Source organism: Notechis scutatus, chromosome 2, assembly GCF_049901735.1.
Source record: "Notechis scutatus isolate UNSWTSFEM ecotype Mainland chromosome 2, rNotScu1.2, whole genome shotgun sequence".
NCBI lineage: Eukaryota > Metazoa > Chordata > Lepidosauria > Squamata > Elapidae > Notechis > Notechis scutatus.
The window spans coordinates 14,342,759-14,359,240 of record NC_142010.1 but is presented as its reverse complement, the minus strand read 5'-3'; the positions used below and the strand labels follow the sequence as shown (position 1 = coordinate 14,359,240).

At 46.0% G+C, this 16,482-nt stretch overlaps 2 protein-coding genes across 3 annotated transcripts in view; both read left to right on the top strand.

The window, feature by feature from the left end:
- LOC113427630 (uncharacterized) overlaps positions 1-16,482 on the top strand; it is a 182,353-nt gene that overhangs the window by 36,811 nt on the left and 129,060 nt on the right. The window lies entirely within an intron of this gene.
- Positions 1-16,482, top strand: part of LOC113427353 (uncharacterized) — a 256,359-nt gene that overhangs the window by 128,631 nt on the left and 111,246 nt on the right.

Here is a 16,482-nt window from a genome sequence, read left to right as displayed (position 1 = left end):
GCTTCCAACGTGTTTTACTTTAGATATATTTTGTTTCTCTGCAGAAAACAAGTATATAGATTCTTACACCGCTTGAGATGGTGGCCAGATAACAGATGAACAGAGTTGGGAGGGATCCCGGAAGTCATCTAGTCCAACCCCCTGTCGGAGTTCTCCCAGGAAAGGAGCGGGAAGCGGAGGAGAAACGGCCCAAACTTCACTCCATTCGGGGCCGCTTTGCGAGGAAATGGGGGGCCCTCCTGACCCACAGAAAAAAAGAAAAGGGGGGGTGTTGGAGGGGGAGGGGATACCGGAAGGAACCGCTTCGTCCAGACGTTCCAAACAAGGGAGACTCGGGTTTCAAGGAGCGGAATCGCCTTTTGCTTCCCCGAAACGAAGCGGCGCCTCTCCCTGGTTTAGCCGAGGGTTTTCCGGGGCTTCCCTGCCGCTTGGGGTATGTCTGTGGGTGACCCCAGACTTTCCCTCGCTGCCTCTTCCACCTCCCCCCCTTGTCATCCAGTGCAGCAGCACTTCCCACGGCGGAATGTAAGCATGAAATGAACACGTGCGCGCGCGCGTGTGTGTGTGTGTGTGAGAGAGAGAAGTCCGTTTCTCGGACTTTTGAGCTGGAGAGGGGCCAGAACGAGCTGAAGCACCAATAGGAATTCTCTCTGCTCATGCGTCATCGATTTCCGGGCGGAGTCCTTTGTGACTTCACTTGAAGGAGGAGGGAGAGTTCTGCGCAGAAAGTGAAAGTGGGAGGGGGGATCCCTTCAGTCTTGGGGGGCTGCAGCTCAAGGGGGGGTTCGGGGCAGGCCCTGAGGGGACCCTGCAATTTATTTGCGATCTTCACCTTTCTCAGCTACACTTTTCTGTGTGCATGGAGGGGTGGACTTTATGTCCGCTTAGGTTCCCAAACTGCCCTCGGGGCCTGGTCCTCCTCTCAAAGGGGCCTCCGGACTCTTTCTTTCTTTCTTTTTTTTTTTGAAAAAAAGTTTTATTGATTTTAACAACGAACAAAAACACATAAAACATAAAACATAAAAGCATCATCCTCCTTCATGAATTTACAGACAGTGTATTGGTTGGTTTACCACTTTTTTGTGTGCATCCATTTCATAGTCTCCATTGTAGTTATATTACATAATAACTCATATTATCAATCCACAATTATATAGCCTGATATCATTATTATACAATCATTTGACTATAATTTTATTAATTCATACTTTAACGAGATAACTATAATTTACTTAATTTATTTTATAACAAATCATAGAATCGTACCAAGTCTATCTTAATAAAATTTTATAAAGATAGTATCAAAGAAAAAAAAAGTATATATTCATTATTTCCTAAGTTTCTAAATATTCTATTATTATATCTTATTATCTAGCCATTGATAGAAAAGGTCCCAAACTTCATAGAATTGTTTATCTTCTTGTTCTCTAATTTCAAATGTCAATCTACTCATTTCAGCACATTCCAATATTTTCTTAATAATTTCTTCCTCTGATGGTATTTTCTCACTCTTCCGATTTTTAGCAAATACAATCCTAGCTGCTGTTAATACATTTACAATCAAATACTTCAAATTTTTATTATATGTATCAGGTAAGATTCCCAATAAAAAAAAATCTCTGGTTTCAAATCTATGTTTCTTTGTCATTTTTTCCAACCATATGCAAATTCTAGTCCAATATTTTCTAACGTCCTCACAAGTCCACCACATATGGTAATATGAGCCAAGTATCTGATGACATTTCCAGCACTTTTCAGATTTATTCTTGAACATTCTTGCTATTCTTGTCGGGGGAAAGTGCCACCTGTAAAACATCTTATACAAATTTTCTTTATATGCTGTTGACATTGTCATTTTATAATTTTGAGACCACAATTTTTGCCATTTCTCTAAATCAATCCCATATCCAAAATTCTTCCCCCAAGCAATCATCATTTCTTTAACGTTCTTCCTCTAATTTAATTTCCAGCAAATAACTATATAATTTTTGATCACTTTTTCATCAGTACCTGTCAAAATCCTATCTAGGTCAGTCAATTTATCATAAAATCCCTCTATTTTAGAATCTTTAAGATACCTTGAGTGTATTTGTGCATATGAAAACCAATTCATCTTTATACCTTGTTCTTCTAAATTTTGCATTGTTTTAAGTTCACCCTTTTCATCTAATATTTCCCCATATCTAACTGTTTGTTCCTTCTTATATGTTATAGCAGGATCCCCAACCTTTCGCGCGCGCCCGGTTCCGACATCAGCTGGCGCGCGGCCGGTACCGCGTCAACTGGCGCCGCCATCTTTATGGAAGAGCGCTTCCGTGCGTCACGGGCGCTTTCGTAAAATGCGGCTGCGCTTCTGGTGAGCTTTTCGGGTAGAAATGGCTTTCTCCGGAAAAGCTCACGCCTGCGCCATCTTTTATGGAAACAGCGCTTCCGGTGAGCTTTCAAAAAAGATGGCGGCCAGCAACAGCGCCCGGTAGGCTTGTTCGTGACCGGTCCGGTAGGACCCCTGTGTTATAGGATAAGAAAAAGCTTCAATAGTTGATAACCAAACTGGAATTTTCAAATAACATTGTCTTTTAATCTTCTCCCAGTTCAACCATAAAGACTCCCGTATATAATGCCTTCTAAAATAGTCCTGCGATTTAGTTCCCTTATACCACAGAAAAGCATGCCAGCCCAGTAATAAATCATGTCCTTCTAATGTCAACAATCTAGTCTTTCTTAATGTTATCCATTCTTTGGCCCACATTAAATTTGCAGCTTGGTAATACAACTCCCAATTAGGAAGGCCAAATCCTCCTCTAGTTCTAGCATCTTGTAAAAGTTTTAATTTTATTCTCGCTTTCTTACCTTGCCATATATACTTTAACACAATTTTATTTAATTCTTCAAAATAATGTTTGCCAAGCCTAATTGGTATTGTTTGAAACAAATATAAACTTCTGGGTAAAATATTCATCTTGATTGTTGAAATTCTAACTATCAACTCTTCCGTCTTCATCAGTATAAATAAATTTTGCTGGAATAGTTTCTTTAATGTACAAGACCACTCCTCTTTTCTTACAGTGAGTCAGGGAAATAAAAATTTTCCCTAATTTTGGTCTTACCAATAATTATTGATGTTGTTTTTTAATGTGTACTTCTTGTAAGCAAATTATGTCAAATTTTGACTTCTCTAATTTATGAAAAAAAAATTCTTCTTTTGTTAGCTGAATTCAGTCCATTTATATTAATAGAAATCAATTTTTTTTCTCCTCCATGATTATATTTTGTATTTAGGTCTAACAGCTCTCGTAGATCTTACTTCATGTTGTTCTTTGGTCTCCACTTGTCCACCTACTGCACCTTCTTCTTTTCCCATTCCCATTTGATCCTCTTGAGGTTCAGTTGAGATTATCTCTTTTTCTGTCTCTATTTCTCTTCTTTCGAAAAATTCATTGTAGAATGTTTCTGCTTTCTCAATTGAGTCGATTCTGTGTCTCTGTTCTTGCCATGTAAACATTAATCCTTCTGGAATCAGCCATCTGTAATTCACCTCTTTTTTCAATAACATTTTAGTCAGGAATCGATATTCTCTTCTCATCTCTCTCACTTTTCTGGGTACTTGTTTTAAGACCACAATCTCTTTGTCTTTATATTTCAACGCCTTCTCTCTTGCCACTTGTAATATTTGTGTTTTAATAGTTTTTTTGGTAAATCTGACATGGACCTCTCTTGGTAGATTGTTCCTCATCGCATATCTTGTGAAGACTCGGTATACTATATCTCATCTACTCCATCCATCATCTTTTCCTCTGTTATTCCCAGAGCTCCAGCCAAGATTTCTATCATTACTGCAGCCAAATCTTGTCCTTTTTCTTCCTCTATATTTTGGAATCTGAGATAGAATTCTGACCTGTCCATCTCCCACTTCAACATCCCAGTTTTGTCTTGTTCAACCATTGTTAATCTAGTATCAATGTTTCCAATTGTCTCATCTCTTTGTTTGTCTTTCTCTTCAATTCTTTGGAGTCTCTCATCATATTTCACCATCATTTGTTGAATGTTTTCATTTTTTTCATCATTCCCAATTCTTTGTTCAATACTCTCCGTTCTTTATTCAATACTCGTTTTAAAATGTGCCTTCTTAGCGCAGTAGGCAGCGCGTCAGTCTCATAATCTGAAGTTCTTGAATTCCTTGCATAACCGTCGTTAAATCCACTTGTGCTTTATCTTGCTTCGCCATTGTTAAAAGTCGTCCTCCAGTTGATGGAGAGGCAGGAGCAGAAGTTGAAATGCCAGAAGGTAAGATTTTCTTACTCATTTGGGTAGCTCAGGGTCTTCAAGCTCTTTTAATCCAGTTAGTAGAGTGGCCAATTATAATCCAGTTAGGACAAAGGAAAACATAAGAAAAAGCCAGTAAAAAATAAAAAGCCCAAAATTAAAAAGAAAAGAAAATTAAGAAGAAAAAAAGGAGGTTCTTCAGGTTCTTCTAGACCTTAATCCTGTTGTGGGATAGTCAGTTATGATTCAAAAATAAAAATTAAAAAGAAAAAGAATAAAACCCAATAATATTAAAAAGTAATAAGAAAAAAAAGAGAGAAAAGAATTATTCAGGTTCTTCACACCTTAATCCAAATGAAAGGTCTCAAAAAATAAAAGATAGCCATAAAAATGAATCAAAAATGGAAATGGAAAAAGCAAAAGTCCCAATAAGAAAAATAAAAAGATATTCTGAGGCTTTCCCTTTAAAAATAAATAAAATAAAAAATAAATATAGAAATATTACAAGATACTATGGGATTGAAGAGGAGGGATAAGACAGCTAAGAGAAAATAAAAAAAGGAGCACACTGCATTTTATTTAATTATCCAAGGCTCTTATTATGGCTTCTCCGCAAATTTCAAAGCCAGGCTTCAAATGTTCAATTGATAGTAGAAGTCCCAAAGAACACCTGTAAAAACATTCTCCAGTGTTCTTCCCTCTATCTTATCAAGTTCCAGTGACCTTGAGAAAGAATTTTCCACAGTCTTCTCAGCTTCAAATAAAGTATTTTCAAGCCTCTAGTTGGCAGTGTCACAAAGTTTCTTTAATCCACTCCTTCTTTCCCAGAAAAAGCCTAATAGAAAGAAAAAATATACATATATATATATATATATATATTAAAAGATTACTAAAGGAAGCCTCTGTTCTAAAAAATATAAACAGTCAAAAAGGAGAAAAAAGAATAGGTAAATATAAGAGAAAAAACCAGTCTACAGTAGTTACAATTACTAGATCGCAATAAAAGTTCAGTGAAGAAAAAAAAAAAAAGTAAAAGTAAAAAGCCAAGCCTCACTTTGACATTTCTCTTTAGAAAATCGCCGCTAAGTCAATTTTGTCAAGTTTTGTCAAAAATCTTACAGATTTCTTCTCATTCTAGAGTGTCCTTAAGTCCCAAATATTTTTTAAAAAAGGTCCTCACCAGCCGATACACTTTCTCTTTCTGTCTCTTCCTTCCCGAGCTGTCCCAGCTTCAGCAGCTTAATGGCTGCCTCTCCGCAGATGGTAAAGGGGCTTCTCCTGGATCAACTAGGGACTTTGCGATGTCCCTGGGATCAACAGAACGCACCCCTTGCTATCACCGTCTCTACGGGACGGTTTAGGTCCGTTGGGACCGACCAGGGGTGAAGATATCAGCTGCGATCTCGGAGCTCCGAGATCGCAGCTGTATCGCAGCGACGTAGCTCCGCCTTCACCCCCCCCACCCCCGGGCCTCCGGACTCTTTCTGGCTAACTCGGGGGAGGGGGAGGGTCCCTGAAATGGGGACTGTGGGGAAGGTCCTTTGTCCTTTGGCTGAGAATTGGGGAGGGGGGCCGAGGTTGAGCTCAGACGGAGAACCTCCCTGAATTCTGGGCCTGGGCCGGAAGAGAAGGGAGGATCGGGGGGGGGTCTTGGCTGGGCTCTGGGTGGTGGTGGGGAAGTTCCGCTTGCGACCCTTCCTGGAAGGGAAGACCGACCGGAGTCCCCCTCCTGCCCTTGGGGATCCCACTCGCTCACTTGGGATCTCAGATTTTTTCTTCTCCTTTGGGCAAAATATCTCCCCTCCAGAAGAAGGAAGTTCACCTCAGAGGGTGGATTCTTAGGACGGAGTCCCGGGGCTGATTTCTCTCCCCGTGAATAAAATCTCCTTCCTCCCACGATCCTCCCACTCAAAGCCTTGAGTTCCCTGGCAGGAACGGAGAATCTGGATCTTTCCTAACATAAAATGTTTGTGAGGTTTATTGAGCTTCTCTCCTATTCTCTATTCTATTCTTATTCTATTCCCCTACCTGGAGGCTCAGCCTTGGGGCGGAGGAGGACAATCCCTGAAGAATCCAGGTTTGTTGCCTGCTGGATCCTGGCCAGTTCCTCGGTTCCGCTTCGGAGGAGCCCAAAGCTTCAGGCTGGGGAAGCGAAACCGAAGCGCCTCTGCAGCTGATGGGGGTTGGAGGAAGAAGCTGTGTGTGTGTGTGTGTGTGTGTGTGTGTGTGAGAGAGAGAGAGAGAGAGAGAGAGATTTCCGGGGGGAGGACTGCGGGGAGGGTCCTTTGTCCTCCGGCTGAGAATTGGGGAGGGGGGACCGAGGAAGAGCCGCTGCTCAGACGGGGAACCTGCCTGAATTCTGGGCTTGGGCCGGAAGAGAAGCGGGGATCGGGGGTCTTGGCTGGGCTCTGGGTGGGGGGAAACTCCACTTGCGACCCTTCCTGGAGGGGAAGAGCGACCGGAATCCCCCCCCCCTGCCCTGGGGATCTTCTCCCTCGCTCACTTGGGATCTCACAGGCAGATCCCGGAGTGGGGCAGCGTCTCCAGGGATCGCCCCTCAGCTGACAGAAGAAGGTCGATCACCCTGGAAGGGAAAATGGGAGCAATGTGAAACCTCCGAGGGGGATCCGACCTGGAAGGGATCAGGAGGAATTTCCTGGCCGGGAGAACCGATTAGTCGAGGGGAAAGAAGCTGTTTAGCTGACGGTTTTCCGGGGCTTCCCTCCCCCGCTCAGCCCCCTCCTTACCGGGGGTCTCCTCCCCCCCCTTCGCTCCCGGGGATCCGGGCCAGCGCCCCCACCAGCAGCATCAGGGGGAGCCCAGCCAAAGCCATGGATGCCGCCCCACAAGCGTCTCCAAACAGAGGGGAGGAATAGGCGGAGGCTGCCAGCCCCACAGGAGGAATCGGTGGGTCTGAACTGGGGGGGCGGGGGAAGAGCGTCCAGAAAGTGCAGGAGGACCCGTGAGAATCATCCCTTCTTGCAAGGTCATCCGTTTCCGGGCAGAGTCTCCCTTTGACTTCACCCGATGGAGTTCCGAGCAGACAGAGAAGCGGAGAAAGTGGGAGGGGGAATCTTTTCAGTCTTGGGGGCTGCATTCTAGGGGGGTTAATGCCGGCTCCGGAGGAGGAGGGCCCCCCTCCCATGATTCTCATCCAGTCTCCCTTTCACTGTGCTCCTGGAGGGGCGGACTAGAAGAAGGGAGCCCCCAGCAGCTGTGCCGGAAGACAAGGGGGAGGCGCAGCCCCACAGCCAGCCAGGACTTGGGGGTCCCACACTCCCCCCAACCCGAAGGAAAACCCACGGCTGAGAGTCCATGCGGGAAGAGGGGGAGAGCCGGATCCTCTCCGCAGACCCCCTCCCCTTCATGGGGGGCTATTTCCATAGGGATCTCTCGGCTGTACAGGAGAAAACGGCATTTTCCGTCCTTGAAACCCGCGTCTCTCTCACTCGAAGAGCCCCTTCCGATGCTCCCCCTCAGCCCCCAATGGGAAGGCATCTCCCCCTTTCTTTCTGGAGGTGAGGAAGGATTCCTCCTTTTCCTTGCAAAACAGCCCCGGATGGAGATCACCGAACAAAGTTTGGCCGTGTCTCCTTTTCCTTCGGGCGATTTCAACATCTGGCCATCATTTCAAAGTCCAACAATCGATACTTTCAGCAGAAAATATATATATATTATATATATATATATAAAGTTTCATTTTATATATAAAGTTTCATTTTTGGGGGGTGGGGAATGGCCAATATAAAAATGCGGACATAGAAGTGGAATCGCCATGAACCTTTTTCCCCTTAGAAATTTGTGTATCTCGGCTGTGGAATAGGAAGCGCTGCTAAAACAAGGGTCCTTTGGTCTAATGGTTTTTCTTAATTATTTTTTATTATTATTATATCATGTATAATGTGTAATATAGAAAAAATAAAGGAAGTGAGGAAATGAGAAAGAGAAGGAAAGGGTAGAAGCGTGGGAGAAAGGGGGGGGGGAGGAAAAGGTTTTTCAGCTCCGTAAAGTGAAATTACAGCCTCAGTTTTTTACTAAGATTATACGTTCTTACTAAATGTATTACATTTCTATTTACAAAAAACCCTAAGTTAATCAGAAAATTCCAGTTGAGACTTCATTTTTTTTCTGCCTCAAGCACAAAGTCCAGAAATGGTTTCCAGGTGGAAACACAGCTGCATCTCTTCTCCTCTCTAATTAAACTAATTTAATTAGAACTAAATTTAAGTAAATTTAACTAAACTAATTTTTCCGTCACTTTTTCCCCCTCCATCCTGCTTCCATCCTTGGGATGGGGGGATCTTTCCATGTTTGAATATCAGGAATTCTGGCTGGGATCTTTCTGGGTCTGGGGGAAGTGGCTGCCAGGTGGAGGGTTGCAGCCATAGCTCTGAATGGGGGTCTCTGCTGAGCAGGAGAGACTGGAGGGAGAGGTCTGGAGGGTCAAGCAGTCCCAGAGTCCCTAGGGGCAGTCTAGATGGTCTCCACACCTTCCTTCCCCCCCCCCCAAATGACAAGGGGACCCTGAAAGGAAGCTGGGATGTGTGTGTCTCAGTAGAAGGTCCAGGCTGCCAGTTTTCCTCCTCCTTCCAACCTGCCACCTCCAACCTCCATTTTTCAGAGGTTGCGAAAAAGACAAAAATTCATCCGCTACTGAAGAAAAAACATCCTTTTCCATCTGAGAGCAGGATTGAGTCATGAGGGCTGAGGAGAAAAGAGATGGGGAAGAAAATTAGGATATAAAGCGGGATCTTCAGTTCAAATAAGGGATTTTCAGAGGGATTGCAGGAAAAACACAGGGTGGGTTCCCCCCCCTTCCAGCCCCCTCCCCACAGTGGGGGTCAGTCAGGGGAAGGACCAGCAATTCATCTTTTTTCAGGGTTTATGGAATTCTCCCTAATTGTCTTAATTAGGGGGTTAATCAAGAGGCGGGGTTCCCTCCCCCCTCCCCCTCCCTGCAGATGTTCCAGATGAAGAAAGAAGGTAGGGCTAGGATGGGGGTGGCACAAAAGGAGTGATGGGGGGTTATCACTTGAGCAGAAATCGTGTGAAATGTCACAAGAAAAAAGGGGGGGATCAGGAAGAACAGCCACAACCTTGGGGTGCTCCCTCTCCAAGGAAGTAATGGGAAGGGAAGGTGGGGGCCATTCCCTCCCTTTTGCAATTTTCCCAAAACTTGGAAAAACCCTGGGTGAGAGATTTTAGTTTTCGTGTGTGTTTTTGGTTTTTGATTGCAGTGTAAATTTTTAAAAATTGGCCGTATCCTCAGCAAGGAAGTTTTGTTCAGGCACATTAAAATAATTTTAAATCCACCTGTAACTTGGGCGGTGGGGGATTCAGATGGGGGGGAAGAAGGGAAACTCACCTTCAGGAGGTTGGATGGGAGTGGCTGGAAGGAGAAAAAGAGCCAATCAGGACCCTTCATGGGCTGGAGGACTCAGGGGGTCCCCCTCTCCATCGATAGCCCATAATAGGTTGCAGTATCTTCCCTTAGTAACCCCTCCAAGAACAAAAGTTCCCCAAAATATTCCTCAGGTGGAGTCTCTTGGCCACCTGCTGAGCTTGATGAGACGCCTCCCCTAGATGGTCCCCTCCCCACAACCTCTCCTCCAGTCCCATAGACTCACCTTTCTTGCTCTTCAGGTAGGAGAAGAGCCCCACAGCCAGGAAGGCCGCTCACCACCCCCATGATCCCTGTACCGAGTTTGCTCCTGGCAGAGCTGGAGGAATGGGGCTCTGGGGAAGGAGAAGGAGCCTCACCTGAGGAGGAGGATCGGGCCCACCGTCCCCCAGGAGGGTCCATTCCGGCTCCCCCCAAAGGGAGGGTCTCTCCCCCTTCTCAGGGCAGGAGGGGAGGGGCTTACCCCACTGGACGGTGATGGGGGCCTCCAGGCTGACATGCCCCACCTGGCAAGTGAAGACGTTCCCCCGCTGGGGCTAGGTCTCCAGCATCACCTGGAGCTGGTAGGTCCAGTCTACATTCTGGAACTCCTCCCCGAAAGCCACGCCCTCCTCCTCCAGCTGCCCATTCTTCAGCCACTGGATCTCGATCTCCAGGGGGTAAAATCCCATGGCAGTGCAGAGGAGGATGGTGTTGGGGGAAGCGGGGTCCATCTTGGTGGGGGAGATGGAGACGGTGGGCTTGGCTGGAGGGAAGAAGGAGAAGGAGGCTCATGAGAAACACAGGAGGGTCCAGAACAGGAGACCAAGTTGCTTAGTTCAGGCCAAGATCAAAGATGGAGGAGGAGTTAGAAGAAAGAGAAAGCAGTGAAATGGATCAAAAGGAACAACAAATAACACAAAAAGAAAAAAGAAGCTGAATATGAGATAGTAATGATGGATATAATAAATAAGAGGGGGGATATTGAGACTGGAATGCTGATGAATGAAATGGTTAGGGAAATACAGAGAGGAGATCAAAGAGGGAAGTGGGAAACTTTGAGAAATGGGAGAGAAATATCAGAAAATGATGACAAATGAAGGAAGGATTAAGGGAAAAAGCCAAAGGATGACAGAAAATGGTAAATAAGCAAAAAAAAAAAAAAGATGAATATAAAAGAAAGACTTAGAGACAATGGTTAGAAGTGGAAAAGAGGGAGACTCCACATGATGAGGTATATTTGTAGCAAAACATATATAATAGATTTTGAGGAGATGGGATTAAGAATTAGAATAAGAAGGAATTATTTAAATGTAATAGATACGAAAATAAGAATTTATAATAGATTAATTAATTAAGATAGACTAATGTTTATGTAAGATTTAAGTGATAAGTAGATAAAATATGGAAAGAAATGTTTTGTGGAGCCTGACAGAGAATAGATATAATCATGTAGTAGGATAATATTTTTAATGAATTATATATTTTGTTATGAGAGACACAGGAAGGCCCAGAACAGGAGACCAAGTTGATCAGTTCAGGCCAAGATCCCTTTTTACTCCTGAATATATTCTTGTGTTTTGAGTCATCTTCCAAAGTAAATTGCAGCAAGGAATTAAAAGGGATCCTGAAAGAGGGGAAAAGGTGAAATCCTTCCCGATTGGGATCAGTTGCAGTCTTCAAAAAGGAAGAATTCCCCAAATAGGCAAATCCGACAGGGATAAACGCTGGAAATGCCCAGAGGTGGAAGGAACCTTCTGCCAGATGTGGTGGAGATGGAAAGAAATAACCGAGAAGACGGAAAGGACAGAAAAGCAGGATTTGGAGGATTCTTGGGATCTCGCTGAAAATGAAACCACACTTTTAATTAGGTGTAACACCACAACATTTGTTTGTTTAGTAAATTTAGTTATTCATTAAACTTATTTAATAATTTGGGAAGAGGGAGGGAAACAGGCGGTTCCTGAATAGAATAAAAAGGAATCAGGGAGAGAAAGAAATAGAAACAGATAGTCCTTGACTTACGACCACAAATTGAGCCCAAAATCTCTGTTGCTAAGTGAGGCATTTGTTCCATGAATTTTGCCCCATTTTACGACCTTTCTTGCCACAGTCATTAAGTGAATCATTGCAGTTGTTAAATGAGTAACAGGGTTGCTAAGTGAATCCGGCTCCCCACGGAAGGTTGCAAAAGGGGATCAGGGGACGCCGGGATGCTGTGACTGTCACAAATACAAGTCAGTGGCCAAGCATCTTGATTTGGATCAGGGGATCCTGGGGAGGCTGCAATGGTCGTAAGTATGAAAAAGGGTCATGAGTCATTGCTTTCACTGCCCTTATAACTTCCAACGGTCACTAAGCGAAGGGTTGTAAGTGGAGGACTGCCTGTATTAAGCAGGAGGGAGGGAGAGAGAGACCTGGCTGGATTCCCCTCCCCCCACCAAAAAAGTCATACTTGGGTGGATTTCCTGGGGGGGTGAGAATCAAAGGGATCCCAGATTCCAGACAGGAAGAGAGTTTGGATCCTGGGGAGATGATTTTGTAGATCTGAGAGTGAGGAATAAATAAGGAGATTAAACCTTGACCCGGGAGAATCCCAAGGAATGCAAGGAAAGGGGGAGTCCTGGCGTCCCCCTCCCAGGGAAGAGCCCCCCCCCAGGACTCACCTCTCCGGCTGATTGTTCGTTCTTCCCTCTTGAGCACCTCCTAGTTGTACACCACATAGTTGTATCAGGAGAAGGAATCCACAGCGGCCTTCCAGTACGGCAGGATGAGCTTGTGGCTGTTGAAAGCGTCCGCTTCCGCCTCTGCCAACTCCCTGACGGTGATGGCCATGAACTTTCCATGAACTGTCGAAGCACAGAATCTCCTGTCATAGAAGTCCCTGTACAGGTATGGAACCCTCTGCATCCCATTGAGGAAGAGGTACTCATCCTTCGTGCAAGAAATGGGCTGCGAGGGGGAGGAAGAGGGGGAGGAAGGCCTTCAGGAAGGACTCCAGGGCCCATCGTTCCCAGCCGCTAGTGACAGCGATGAATTCCAGAGCTGACAGGCTGGAACCCTGACACCTAGTACAGGAGGAGGAGGGTCCCATGCAGGAAGGGAGGGTGGCTGGAGACCTGTGAGAGACTGGTGGAAGGCACCCCCTGGAGGAGGGACAGGGAACTCAATCCTAGAGGAAGGCAGACTTGCTGGGGAGGTCTGGAGTGGGGGAGGGAAGTGGGAGATACGGTAGGAACCTCCTCCATCCTCCCGGGTAGGAAAAAGCTGGCAGAAGTTCGCCTGGTGCGGAGATCCCATGAAGTCTCTGCAGGGAACACGTGGGATCTTAAGGGGGAGGAATGGTGGGGGGAGGGCTGGAGGGAAGGTAATATCCATATCCCCTCCACTCTCTTCCTTTGGGAGGGAATATGGGGAGGGGACTCAATCAGGACATCTAGAGTGACACTCCTGGGGTTTACCAGCCCTTCAACCCCCACCTTCATTTGGTTCCCCTCAACTTCCCCCTAATCTTCAGCCTTGGGGTGATTCTCGGGGATCACACCTGTTTCCAATCCCCGTCCCCAAAAAGACCTCTTCAGACCCCCCACATCCAGCCCCCTTGGAGAGCCAACTGAGGGGAGCAACTGGGAGCCCCCAATATCCTCTTCCCTCAGTTCCCCCCTCCCCCTTCAGGTCCCAAAAGAGCAATGGGAGGTAATGGGAGGGTGGGGGGGGGGGGTACTTGGTCCCCTCCCCAAATTCAGGGGCTCCCCCAGAAAGGATCCAAGCTCCCCTCTTGCTTGACCTTCAAAGCCTCAAATTTGAGATTCAGAAGAAAAACGGAAATTTCTGCAGAAGCCAAAATACTTTTGCCTTTTTCCTTCTGTGGATTCAGGGTTGAAAATGCCTCAGTTTCCCTATTTAGCTTTTCCTTCCCTTCCTCTTTCAATGCAGCCAACTCCGACCCAGACAATGGGGCAGGCGCAGGCCGAGAGAGGGGCCCAGCTGCAACTCCCACCTCGGCTACAATTGGGGAATGGGGGGAGGAATTCCTCTTCATCCTCGGGGGGGAATGTAGGGAGGAAGGGGAAGGAGACCACATAGAGATCAAGGCTGTTGGAGGCTCTGGAGACCCATTAGCTTCCTTCACCCCTCCAGGGGTCCTTCCCAGCCCCCTCCTCCCCCCAGCCCCTTACTTTCCCAACCAACCCCCCTCCTTACCGGGGGTCCCCTTCCCCCCTTCACTTCCGGGGATCCAGGCCAGCGCCCCCACCAGAAGCATCAAGGGGAGCCCAGCAAAAGCCTTGGATGCCGCCCCACAAGCGCCCGCAAAGAGAGAGGAGAAGGACGCGGAGGCTCCCAGCCCCAGAGGCGGAATGTGGGGGGGTCTGGATGGGGGAGGAGTTTTCCTCCAACTTCGGAGCGTCCAGAAAGTGCAGAACCAATGGGAATCCTCCCTGGTTGTAGTGTCATCAGTCTCCGGGCAGAGTCTCCCTTGACTTCAGCCGATGGAGGAGATAGTTCCAGGCAGAGAAGAAATTCGAGTCGGTTATTCAGGCCAAAGACGCCTTTACACTCCTCAAAATAATATTCTGTCTTTTAAGTCATCTTTCCAAGAAAATTGCAGCAAGAAATTAAAAGGGATCCTGAAAGATGGAAAAAAGATTCCTAGTTGGGATCAGTTGCAATTTCCTGTCCGCTCCCCAAAGACACCCCCCCAGAGCCCCCCCAAGACCACCTCAAAGGGAGGGTCTCCCCCTTCACAAAAGGGAGAGTTTGGGGGAGTTAATTTCCGAGGAGCAACTCGAACCCCCAAATCCCCTTCTCTCAAAGGCCCCTCTCCAGGTCCTGATTGAGGAATGGGGGAATATGGGGTGATGGGGGCCTTGGTCCCCTCCCCAAAAGGGATCCGAGCTCCCCTCTTGCTTGACTTTCAAAGCCTTAAATTTGAGATTCAGAAGAAAAAGTGAAATTTCTGAAGCTGCCAAAATTCTTCTTATATATTTTGGCGGCATTTGTGGATTCCAGTCTGAAAATGCCTCAGCTTCCCCCTTTCACTTTCCGCCTCCTTCCTCTTTGAACGGAAGAAACTTTGGGGACTCCGAAGCAATTCGGGGTTTGAAGACTCTCTTGCCCTCCACCCCCCAAAGTCTCACATGGGGGTCCCAGCCCCTCCATCCCTCCCAGCATCTGTGAGTCCCTCCCAGCCCCTCCTTCCTGTGTGTCTCCTCCCCCCCTTCACTTCCAGGGATCCCCTACAGCTCCGTCCCCATCAACAGCTGGAGGACCCCAGCAGAGCCCATGTGTGCTGCCCCACCAGTGTCTCCCCCCGGAATGGGGAGACCTGAATGTTTCCTGCCCCAGAAGCGAAATTGGTGGGTCTGGACTGGGTGGGAGATGAAGAGTTTGGAGGGTAAAGTTTCCTCCTCCCGACTTGTGGGTCGCTTTCCGGAAGTTTCGGTCCCAGTCTGGGTAGCATCTTCAGCGGAGTGGAGGGGAAAGGGTTAAAAAAAAGCTTCCTTTGCTCAAAGTCAGCGTGAAGTAGCCAGAAGAAGCAGAACCAATCAGAATTCTCCATTATGCAGCATCATCAGTCTCCAGGCAGGGTCTCTCTTGCTTTCACCCATTGCAGGAGACAGTTCCAAGCTGAGACAGAATCAGAGTTTCAATGATGACAACAATGTCACACCTTCCTTTGGGTTCCACCTTCACCCAGTTTCTTCCTAGGGCTTTGAGCATCCGTGCAGATGCATCTGAGTCCCTTTTGGACTGACTTTGGTTTCTACATATCCTGTTTTGTGTCTGCGTTCCCCTTTTTTCCTCCAATTTGGTGGATTCCTCTCAGATTTCAGCTTTGAATTAGCTTCCAAAACTTCCTCTCTCACTTTCAAGCCCGGGATGAGGGGGGCAGGGATTCAGAGGGGGGCTCTTGAGGAAAGGGTAGAGCGTGACAATGAGGACTGAGGAGATAAGGCAGATCCCAAGATTATAGCAGAGCCTTGGACGAGATCCCTCTCGATCCCATCTTCAGCTAATGCTCCAAATAGGAAAATTCTTAGATGGATTAATGGGGGGTGTCTGGTGAACCCACCCAAGAAGGGCCTTAAAAGGTTTGCTCCAGCTCAGAGTACTTTGCTAACAATCTTTCTTTCTGTTGAGGGATTATTTTTAATCGCACCAAATTCTATAATGCTTAAACCAGCAATCTAATCTGGTTGCCACCCAGAGAAAGAACATTTCAGGTGTGGGTTGTTGTTTTTCATAATAAGCCCATTTGCATCTGGGAACATTAAAGATCTTTGTAGAATAGCTAAAATAAAGGCAGTGGCTTTACAAAGTGAACATCGTGACTCTTTATTTGAACAAGAAAATTCTGGATGAGAAAAAATATTTCAGCAAGAAAATGGATGGAACATTTTTAAACCAGTGGAAATTGAAGTTTCAATGTGATATTTTATTGAAAACATCCTCAACTCTGTTAGGGATAACATTGTTTACCCTAACTGGTTTGGGTAAAAATAATAAATAAGTTATCATGGTTTGTTGGTTAAAGTGTGTGTAACTTTAACTACAAGAATGTAATTAAGGGTGTGGTTGTAAAAGCACCATAAAAGAAGCAAGTCAATTGCAGCTCACTCTCTCTGGCTTAATGATCCCTAATTACTGGATGGATTGATGACTGCATTTTTCCTTACTGGAACGGAGGTGAGAAAGGAGTGTTTATTTCTCAACGGAGAGAAGAGAAAATACGGACTGATTTATTGTAAGTGAACTGACATTGGCTATTCAACACGGACTTAGCAAATTGAGTATCCTCGACTGAACTGACTGAAATGATACATGACTAATGGACCGTT